This window comes from Canis lupus, chromosome X (genome assembly GCF_011100685.1).
Source record: "Canis lupus familiaris isolate Mischka breed German Shepherd chromosome X, alternate assembly UU_Cfam_GSD_1.0, whole genome shotgun sequence".
NCBI classification, from domain to species: domain Eukaryota; kingdom Metazoa; phylum Chordata; class Mammalia; order Carnivora; family Canidae; genus Canis; species Canis lupus.
The window spans coordinates 100,309,508-100,321,575 of record NC_049260.1 but is presented as its reverse complement, the minus strand read 5'-3'; the positions used below and the strand labels follow the sequence as shown (position 1 = coordinate 100,321,575).

The 12,068-nt window shown below is 39.1% G+C and overlaps 1 pseudogene; it reads right to left on the bottom strand.

The window, feature by feature from the left end:
- Positions 1-10,795: 10,795 nt before the first annotated feature.
- Positions 10,796-11,718, bottom strand: LOC100684238 (annotated as a pseudogene).
- Positions 11,719-12,068: the final 350 nt, after the last annotated feature.

Genomic DNA, 12,068 nt, shown 5'->3' with positions numbered 1-12,068 from the left:
TCAAAACACTTTGAAACAGCTAGTAGGTCAAGTAAATCATGAGGGAAATTAGAAAATACGTTGAGACAACTGAAAACATTTTTTGTATTTTTTAATAGAGTTCAATTGGCCAACATATACTATAATACCCAGTGCTCATCCCGTCAAGTGCCAACCTCAGTGCCTATCACCCAGGTACCTCATCTTCCCGCCCACCTCCCCTTCCACTACCCCTTGTTCTTTTCCCAGAGTTAAGAGTCTCTTATGTCCTGTCACCCTCTCTGATATTTCCCACTCATTTTTTATCCTTTCCCCTTTAATCCCTTTCACTATTTTTTATTTTCCCTGAATGAATGAAACCATATAATGTTTGTCCTTCACCAATTGACTTACTTAACTCAGCATGATACCCTCCAGTTCTATCCATATTGAGGCAAATGGTGGGTATTCATCATTTTTAATGTCTGAGTAATATTCCATTGTATACAAGACCACAGCTTCTTTATCCATTCATCTTTCAATGGACACCGAGGCTCCTTCCAGAGTTTGGCTATAGTGGACATTGATGCTATAAACATTGGGGTGCAGCTGTCCTGGCATTTCACTGCATCTGTATCTTGCAGGTAAATCCCCAGCAGTGCAATTGCTGGGTCGTAGGGTAGCTCTATTTTGAACTATTTGAGGAACATCCACATAGTTTTCCAGAGTGGCTGTACCAGTTCACATCCCCACCAAAAGGGCAAGAGGGTTTCCCTTTCTCCACATCTTCTCCAACATTTGTTGTTTCCTGCCTTGATAACTTTCCCCATTCTCACTGGTGTCAGGTGGTATCTCATTGTGGTTTTGATTTGTATTTCCCTGATGGCAAGTGATGCGGAGCATTTTCACATGTGCTTGTTGGCCATGTCTAGGTCTTCCTCTGTGAAATTTTTGTTCATGTCTTTTGCCCATTTCATGATTGGATTGTTTTTTTCTTTGCTGTTGAGTTTAATAAGATCTGTATAGATCTTGGATACTAGCCCTTTATCTGATAGGTCATTTGCAAATATCTTCTCCCATTCTGTAGGTTGTCTTTTAGTTTTGTTGACTGTTTCTTTTGCTGTGAAGAAGCTTTTGATCTTGATTAAGTCCCAATAGTTCATTTTTTCTTTTGTTTCCCTTGCCTTCTTGGATGTATCTTGCAAGTAGTTGCTGTGGCCAAGTTCAAAAAGGGTGTTGCCTGTGTACTCATCTAGGATTTTGATGGATTCTTGTCTCACATTTGTATCTTTCTTCCATTTTGAGTTTATCTTTGTGTAGCAATTAGGCAGTGTGGCAGGAAACAAAATCAATGCCCAGAAATCAGTGGCATTTCTATACACTAACAATGAGACTGAAGAAAGACAAATTAAGGAATCAATCCCATTTACAATTGCACCCAAAAGCATAAGATACCTAGGAATAAACCTAACCAAAGAGGTAAAGGATCTATACCATAAAAACTACAGAACACTTCTAAAAGAAATTGAAGAAGACACAAAGAGATGGAACAATATTCCATGCTCATGGATTGGAAGAATTATTATTGAGAAAATGTCAATGCTACCCAGGGCAATTTACACATCCAATGCAATCCCTATCAAAATACCATGGACTTTCTTCAGAGAGTTGGAACAAATGAAAATTTAAATACAAACATGCCTGGGATGCCTGGGTGGCTCAGTGGTTGAGCATGTGCCTTTGGCTCTAGCCCTGATCCCAGGGTTCTGAGATTGAGCCCTTCATCATTCTCTCCATGGGGAGCCTGCTTCTCCCTCTGCCTGTGTCTTTGCTTCTTTCTGGGTCTCTCATTAATAACTAAATAAAATCTTTAAAAAACAAACAAACAAAAAAAAACACAAACATACCAAAACTTATGATATTTGTTGAAGGTAGTCCTAAGAGTGACATTTATCTCTGTACATAAATACATTAAAGAAAAAATATATCTCAAATCAACAACCTACTTAATACCTGCAGAAACCTAGAAAAAAAAGAACCAACTACCCTCAGGACTAACAGAAGGAAGGAAATAATAAAGATTAGAACAGACATAAAATAGAGATTAGAAAACAATAGAAAGAGCAGCTCCACTGGCTTAGTGGTTTAGTGCCACCTTAGGCCCAGGGACTGATCCTAGAGGCCCAGGATCGAGTCCCATGTTGGGCTTCCTACAATGGAGCCTGCTTCTCCCTCTACTTGTGTCTCTGCCTCTCTCTCTCTCTCTCTCTGTCTCCTTAAATAAATAAATAAATAAATAAATAAATAAATAAATAAACTTTCTCTATTAAAAAAAGAAACAATAGAAAAAATGAATGACACTAGCAGTTAATTTTTTGAAAAAAATCAATAAAATTTACAAGTCTTTAAGCTAGATTAACTGAGAAGAATGAGAAAAGATTCATGTAAGTATAATAAGAAGTTGAAGTGGGGAAATTAGAGGAGGTGGGACAAGATGGCAGAGGAGTAGGGTCCCCTAGTCACCTGTCCCCACCAATTTACCTAGATAACTTTCAAATTGTCCTGAAAACCTACGAATTTGATCTGAGATTTAAAGAGAGAACAGCTGTAATACTACAGTGAGAAGAGTTTGTGCTTCTCTCAAGGTAGGAAGACGGAAAAAAATAAATAAAAAAGCATCCAAGGGGGAGGGGCCTGCAAGGAGCCGGGCCAAGTCCAGGTGGTGAGTGCCCCCAGGACAGGAAAGCACAGTCGCGGAGAAGCAGGAGCTTTACCAATATTCCTGGACAGAAAAGCGCTCACAGGGAGCTCCGGCAGGATCCCAGGAGGGTCAGGGATGCCCTCAGGCTCCCAGGAGCACTAGCAGAGGAGGTGCACCCCTGGGAAAGTGCGCTACACACTGCGGGAGGAACTCTCTAAAGGGCTGCAGCGCTAGCCCGGCGGGGCCCAGGAGCAGCTCCGGTTGCAGCTCAGGTGGGGTCTCCGTGCGGAGGGGGCTGCGTGGCCCAGCGAGCGCGATTCCAGCGGTGCAGACCCCGGAGCCAAGGGCCCTGGGGGACACAACCCAAGATCCGGCACTCCCCCTGGGATGGGCAGAGGCCGGGAGGGCCCAGGACAGTGAGGACGCTCCTGCCACCGGGTGGCCCTGAGCTGTGCAGATCGGCGCCCCCCGCCTCCAGAGCATCCAGGCCCCTGTGGACTGAGAGACTGCAGTAGCTACTGCAGGAACTGACTCTAGGGATCGAGAGCTGGCCGCCTCCACTGTTGTTCCTCCTGGTGTCACCTTGTACCTGGGACTGAGCAGGGGTCTCACAGGATAAACAGCTCCCACTGAGCCGTGCACCTGGCAGGGGGCTGGGCAGCTCCCACAGGTGCACACATCTGAAAATCAGCACAGCAGGCCCCTCCCCCAGACCAGCTGGAAGGACAAGGGAAAAGCAAGTTATTGACCAAGCAGCACTGGAAAGTTCCAGGGGGAAGTCAAGGGATTTACAGTATGTAGAATCAGAGGATACACCCCTTGTTTTTTGTTTTATGTTCGTCACCCCCTTTTCTCTCTCTTTTTCTCCTTTTTCCAGTACAACTTGTTTTTGGCCACTCTGCACTGAGCAAAATGACTAGAAGGAAAAAATCACCACAAAAGAAATAATCAGAAACAGTCCTCTCTCCCACAGAGTTACAAAATCTGGATTACAATTCGATGTCAGAAAGCCAATTCAGAAGGACAATTATAAAGCTACTGGTGGCTCTAGAAAAAAGCATAAAGGATTCAAGAGACTTCATGACTGCAGAATTTAGATCGAATCAGGTTGAAATTAAAACTCAATTAAATGAGATGGAATCCAAACTGGAGGTCCTAATGATGAGGGTTAATGAGGTAGAAGAAAATGTGAGTGACATAGAAGACAAGTTGATGGCAAGGAAGGAAGCTGATGAAAACAGAGAAAAACAATTAGAGGATCATGAGGATAGGTTAAGGAAGTTAAATGACAGCCTTGAAGGAAAAATCTACATTTAATGGGGGTTCCAGAGGGCACTGAAAGAGACAGAGGACCAGAAAGTGTACTTGAATAAAACATAGCTGAGAACTTCCCTAATTTGGGGAGGAAACAGGCATTCAGATCCAGGAGATAGATTCCCCTCACTAAAATCAATAAAAACCATTTAACACCTGGACATTTAATAGTGAAACTTGCAAATTCCAAAGATAAAGAAAAGATCCTTAAAGCAGCAAGAGACAAGAGATCCCTAACCTTTATGGAGAGAAGTTTTAGGTTAACATCAGACTTCTCCACAGATACCTGGCAGGCCAGAAAGGGCTGGCAGGATATATTCAGGGTCCTAAATGAGATGAACATGCACCCAAAAATACTCTATCCAGCAAGGCTCTCATTCAGAATAGAAGGAGAGATAAAGAGCTTCCAAGAAAGGCAGAAACTGAAAGAATATGTGACCCCCAAACAAGCTCTGCACGAAATATTAAGGGGGACTCTGTAAAAGAAAGAGGAAGTCCAAGGAAACAATCCACAAAAACAGGGACTGAATAGGGATCATGATAACATAAAATTCCTATCTTTCAATAATAACTCTGAACATGAATGGGCGTAATGATCCCATCAAAAGGGGCAGGGTTTCAGACTGGATAAAAAATCAAAACCCATCTACTTGCTGTCTAAGATGTGGTATCTTTATACAATGGAATATTACTCAGCCATTAGAAACGACAAATATCCACCATTTGCTTCGACGTGGATGGACCTGGAGGGTATTATGCTGAGTGTAATACATCAATCAGAATAGGACAAACATTATATGGTCTTATTCATTTGGGGAATATAAAAATTAGTGAATGGGAATAAAGGGAAAGGAGAGAAAATGAGTGAAAATATCAGTGAGGGTGACAAAACATGAGAGACACCTAACTCTGGGAAGTGAACAAGGGGTAGGGGCAGGGGAGGTGGGTGGGGGGGTTGAGGTGACTGGGTGTTGGGCAGTGAAGGGGGCATTTGACAGGATGAGCACTGGGTGTTATGCTATATGTTGGGAAATTGAACTCCAATAAAAAAATTAAAAAATTAAATAAAGTGGGGAAATTAAAACATGACACAGAAATGAAAAGGATTATAAGAGAATATGATGAGGCATTTTACACCAACAAAATGGATAACTTAGAAAAAAATGAGTGAATTTCTAGAAACAATCTACCAACACAGAATCCTGAAGAAATAGAAAAGCCAAACAGACCCATTATGAGTAAGGAGATTGAATTAAAAAAATTTATAAGGCTACCATTAGTGAAAATTGCAGGAACATACAGCTTCACTGGCGAATTCTACATGTATTTAAAGAAATAATATAAATATTTCTGAAACTCTTTAAATAATTAACAAAGTGGGACACTACTAAGCTCATTCTATAAGGCCAGCATTGTTCTGATACCAAAGCCAAAGACTACAAGAAAACTGTAGACCCATATCCGTGATAACTATTGATGCAAAAATTGTCAACAGAATCTTGACAAACTGAATTCAACTCCACATTAGAATGATTATATACTATTAAAGAATGTGAGTTGTATCTGGAATGAAAGGATGGTTAAACATGTGAAAAATCAATCAATGAAATAACCATGTTAATGAAGGACAAAAATCACATCATAATCTCAATTGATGCAGAATAAAGTATTTGACAATATTCAATACCCTTTTATGATTAAAAAAAAACACTCAACGAACTAGGAATAAAATGAAAGTACCTCAACATAATAAAGACCGTACAATTACCATCATACTCAATAGTGAAAGACTGAAATATTTCCTCTCAGATCAGAACAATGCAAGGATGCCTTGTCTCACCACTTCTATTCAACAGCATAATGGAATTCACAGTAATAACAGTTAAGGTACAAAAAAAAAAAAGAAACAAAAGACATCAAAATTGGAAATGAAGAGGTAAAATTGTCTTTTTTGTCACAGCTTACTCTATCAAAACCCTAGATATTCCACAAAAACCTCTTTACAACTAATAAAATAGCTCATCAAAGTTGTGGTATGCAAATCAACCCACCCAAATCAGACTTCTATACACTAATAATGAATAATTGGCAAAGTAAATAATAAAAGCTCATTTATAAAGCATCAAAAAGAATAAAATGCTTAGGAACAAAGCTTATCAAGGAGTTGAAATACTTGTACACTGAAAACTACAAATTGTGGCTGAAAGAAATTAAAGAAGACACAAAATGAAAGTCATCCATGTTTATGGGTTAAAAGACAATGTCATTATTAGGTTTATTCTACCCAAAGCAATCTACAGATTCAAGACAATCCCTATCAGCATCCAATGTCTTTTTTTGCAAAATAAAATTAAAAATCATTCTAAAACTCATATGGAATATTAAGGAATCCTGAAAAGCCAGAACAATCTTGAAAAATAAGAACAATGTTGAAAACATCACATTTCCTGATTTCAAAAATTACAATGCCACAATAATAAAAAAGTGTAGTGCTTTCATAACATCAGACATGTAGACAAATTGAATAGAGTAGAAATTCCAAAAATAAACTCCTGTGTATTTTGTCAATTTATCTCAAGGGTGCCATGACCATTTAATGGGGAAATGACCATCTCTGCAACAAATAGCATTGAGGAAATTTCGTAATTTCTAAAACTAAAAATAACAACAACACAAATTTAAAAATGGCAAAAGACTTGAATAAAAAGTTCTTAAAAAGATGATATGCAAATAGCCAGCAAGCCTAGGAAATTATGCTCAACATCAGTCATCAGAGAAATGCAAATCAAAGTGAAAATGCATTGTTATATCACAACTATTAGGATGACTACTATTAAAATTAAAAGAAAATATGAGAGTTCTGGGAAAATGACAGAGCAGGAAGATCCTGAGCCCATCTCATTCCATGGACACACAAAGATAACTGCCATATCAGTGTAACTAACTCTGAAAATTATGTGAAGACTGGCAGAATAGACTTTCCACAGTTAATCATAGAGAGGAGGCCACATCAAAAAAGGTAGGAGGTGTAGAGATGTGGTTGGAAACCAAACTCCCAAGAAGACTAACTAAAAATAAAAGGGACACCAAAAGCACAGAAAAGTGAGAGGATAAGACCCTATATCAGGAATTCTAGACTTAGGTCCCACACTGGGAAGATGAGTCTCCATAACATTTGGCTTTCAGAACCAGTGAGGCTTAACTTCACAAGTTTTTACAATCAGCTGGGTTTAACTCCGGATACTTTAAAAATTAATGGGCTTAGGAAAGCTGGAGGGCTATTAAGCGACTCAATCTTTACCCTTAAACAGCCAGCAAAACTAACAACTTCTCTGAGATATAGCATAGAAGCAGAAGTTTGAAAAACACCTGGGGTATATTGAAGGAAATCTATTTAGTAATTTCAGAATGTCCACTGGAGGGACAGGGATCTTTAGGTGACTTGTCCAAGAAGAAAAGTGCTGGTAGGTGCCATTTTTCTCCCACCCCCCAGCCTAGATAGTCAGACACTTGCAGGAACCAGCACAAACACTCTCCACCTATCTTGCCAGCACTACACATCTTGCATTCTCACTGTCCTGTGGATCTGCATAATGAAACACACTCCACTTAGAGATATCCCTACTAAGCATCTCCTACACCAATATACCCTGTAAGCAACCCCAGCAAGGACCTGTACCACGCTAAAATGACTTCTGCCCTGTGGAGAGGGGAAAATAACCATACATCACTGCATGGTTGGGATCCCATGGTTGGGATCACTAAAATCCCAACAGCCAAATCTTATAGCTGGCAATGAAGTAAGTGTCCTACAAATCAGTCTTGGACTGGGGCCAGATATCTGGTCTGATTACATGCCCTCTCCACAATAAGTTTCTCAGGGGAAAACACAGGGAAAGCACCCTGCAAGTCAGTGCAACTGCATCCTCCGCTTATGAGATGAAGGCAGGTATCTTGTCTAACTGTTGACCCTGCCCAACTATAAGATTGCTGTGTTCACAGATTGGCTTCTTAACAGCATAGACTCCAAATGTTGCCTGGTGTGCTCACAACTGGAAAAGTGGAAAAAAAACTGGAAAAGTGGGCCATCACAACCAGTTGAACTAAAGGCAAATGTGGCTCAGCCACAACAGTAGGGCACACACACCCACACACATAGAAGACACCCCTAGAGTGCCCGGTTTTGGTGAATGTGGGTCACTGTGCTACAGATCACCACAGCACTTCTTCATAAATGCCACCACTTTCAAGATTAGGAGATATAGCTGACTTTCTTACTACATAGAAGCAAATATAAAGAGTTAGACAAATTGGACAGGAATACATCCCAAATGAAAGAACAAGAAAAAAAAACACAGCAAAACAGCTAATGAAATAGAGATAATCAATATTTCTGACAAATAATTCAAAGTAATGGTCATAAAAATACTCATTGGACTTGAGAAAAGAGTGGAGAATGTCAATGAGCCATTTAACAAAGAAAAATATTTTAAAAAACCCCGTCAGAGTGAAAATTCAATACCTGAAATAAAAAATACTCTATAACGAGTTAATATCAGAATAGAGGAGGCAGAAGAGTGCATCAACTATATGGAAGACAGGTAAATGAGAAGCAACCAAGCTAAACAACAAAAAGAAAAAAAAATAATACAAAAAAAGAGAATATTTTAAAGGAAGTCATCATCCTCAAATGTAATAATATCAAATGTAATGACATCAAGTGTAATAATATTCACATTATAGGGATACCAGAAGTGAAAGAGAGAGAGAGGAAGGGGGCCAAAAATTAATCTGAAGATATAATAGCTGAAAACTTTCCTAATCTGGGGAAGAAATAGATATTCAGAACCAGGAGGCACAGAAATCCTCCAAACAAAATTCACCCAAGAAGATCTACCTCAAGACACATAATTAAAATGACAAGAAGATAGTGATAAAGATTTGCATTTCCCTGATGATACGTGATATTGAGCATCTTTTCATGTGTCTGTTGGATATCTGTATGCTTTCTTTGGAAACGTATTTATTCAGGTTCTCTGCACATTATTTTGAGAAGGTGGAGGGGCAAAGGGAGAGATAGAATATTAAGCAGCCTTTATGCTGGGTATGGGACTCAGTCTCACCACCCCAAGATCATGACTTGAGCCAAAATCAAAAGTAAGAGCCATCCAGGCACCCCTCCTCAGCCCATTTTTAAATAGGACTCAGTTTGGGAGGGGGTGAGTTGTATAAGTTATTTATAAATTTTGAATATTAACCCATTATCAGAAATATCACTTGCAAATATCTTCTCCTATTCACCAGTTGCCTTTTTGTTTTGTTGATGGTTTCCTTTGCTTTGCAAAAGCTTTGTTTTATTTTTTGATGTACTCCCAATAGTTTTTCTTTTCTTTCCTTTGCCTTGGGAGATATATCTAGAAAAATATTGCTATAGCCAATGTCAGAGAAACTACTGCCTGTGTACACATATAGGATTTTACAATTTTAGGTTTCACATTTAAGTTTTTAACCCATTTTGAGTTTATATCTGTGTGTGGTGTTAGAAAGTTGTCTGTTTTTATTCTTTTACATGTACTGTATGATATTCTCAGTGCCATTTATTGAAGAGACTTTCTTTTCCCCATTGTACATTCTTGCTTCCTTTGTCATACATTAATTAACCATAGATGCATGGGTTTGCTTATGGGATCTCTATTCTGTTCTATTGATATATGTGTATATTTTTGTGCATGTACCATACTGTTTTGATTTCTATATTTTGTTAGTGGGAATGTAAATTGGTACAGCCATCAAGGGAAAGTGTATGAGGTTCCTCACAAAAATTTAAAATAGAAATACCATATGATACAGCAATTCTAGTACTGGGTATTTACCCAAAGAAAACAAAAACACTAATTAAAAAGATATATGCACGCTTATGTTTAATGCAACATTATTTCCATTAGCTAAGACATAGAAGCAATCTAAGAATTCATCAATAGACAAATGGATAAGGAAGATGTACTACATATATACAATGGTGTATTACACAGCCATAGAAAAGAATGAGATCATGCCATTTGAGACAACATATATGGACCCAGAGGATATTATGCTAGTGAATTAAGTCAAATTGGGAAAGAAAAATACCATACAATGTAATTAATATTTTTAAAAAATCAAATGAATAAACAAAAAAAACAGAATTAGACATGTAAATTCAGAGAACAAGTTGATAGCTGCCAGAAGGAAGGGGATTTGGGGAATGGACAAAATTTGTGCAGGGGAGTGGGAGACACAGGTTTCCTACCATGTCTTCACCTCTCCTACACTTTTTTGATGTGGCCTCCTCTGTACAATTCACTGTGGAAAGTCTGTTTTGCTAGTCTTCACATCAGTTTCAGAGTTAGTTCTACATATGTACGTGCTATCTCATTGTGTCTGTGAGATGAGGTGCACTCAGGATCCTCCTACTCCACCATCTCCCCAGAAGTGCTTTTTTTATTGCCATTTTCAAATGTACAGTTCTGTCACACTAAATACTTTCACAGTGTTGTGTAACTATCACCACCACCCTTCTCCAGAACTATCTGATTGTTCCCAGCTAAAGCTCTATAAACATTATACATTACATCCCCTTTACTCAGGCCTCTGGCAACTACCATTCCATTTTCTATGTTTATGGATTTGACTCTCTTAGGTTCTTCATATAAGCAGAATCATTCAACATCACCCTTTGTGACTAGCTTATTTTACTTAATGTCTTTAAAGTTTATCCAGGTTGTAACATATATCAGAATCTCCTTTCTTTTTTTAAGCTCAATAATCCATTTTATATATGATGATCTTGATTTTTAATTTGCTGGACACCAGGGCAGTTATATTCTGCATTCTGATCAGTAATACTGGGGTATATGGTGGTTCCACCAGACAGCACCTTGTTGGTGTAGAGGTCTTTGCAGATGTCACACTTCATGATGAAGTTGAGCATAGTTTCACAGATACCACAGGATTCCATGCCCAGGAAGGATGGCTCAAAATGCAGCAGAGCTGCACATTGTCAAAGGTGATGACCTATCCACCTGGCAGTTCCTAACTCTTCTCTAAGGAAGAACTGGAAGCCACAGTGGCCATCTCCTGCTCAAAGTCCAGGGCAATATAGCCCAGCTTCTCCTTGATGTCACACATGATTTCCTGTTAGGCAGTGGTGGTGAACCTGTAGCCATGATCCATGAGGATCTTCATGAGATAGTCCATTGGGTCCCAGGCAGCCAGATCCAGACATAAGATGGCATGGAGTAGGGTGTATCTCTCATAGATAGGCACAGTGTGGGTGACCCAGTCACTAGAGTCCATTACGATGCCAGTGGTATGGCCAAAGGAGTACAAGGACAGCATGGTATGGATGGCCACCTACATGACTGGGATATTGAAGGTCTCAAACTTGATCTGGGTCATCTTCCCATGGCTGGCCTTGAGGTTCAGGTAGCCTTGGTTAGCAGCATGGGGCATTGCTTGGGGGCCATGTGTAGTTCATTGTAGAAGGTGTGGTGCCAGATCTTCTCCATGTCATCCCAGTTGGTGATGATACCATGCTGGCTGGGGTACTTCAGGGTCAGGATGCCCATCTTGCTCTGGGCCTCATCACCCATATAGGAGTCCTTTTGGCCCATCCTCACCATCATGCCCTGGTGCCAGAGATGCCCCACAATGAAGGGGAAGACAGTCACAGGGACTTTGTAGGCTGTGAAGACAGTCCTACACATGTTTATTAAATCATTTCAGCCATTAAATGTCTTTTGATTGGAGAATTTAAACCATTTACTTTTAAAGTAATTATTGACATGTAAGAACTCAGCACTATCTTATCAATTATTATATATAATTAAATTTTTATTTGTCTATAAATATACTTGTCTCATGCTTGTCTACCCTTCGTTCTCATTTCTACCTTAATTATGAGTGATTTAAAATATTTTTAGTACTCCATTTTATTTTTTCTAATGGTATATTGCCTTTACTTTTTAGCCTTTATATTGATTTCTCTAGGGATCAAATGTGCATCCTAATCAGAATTAATATTTTATCCTTTCACAGAAAATGTAAGATTCTTATA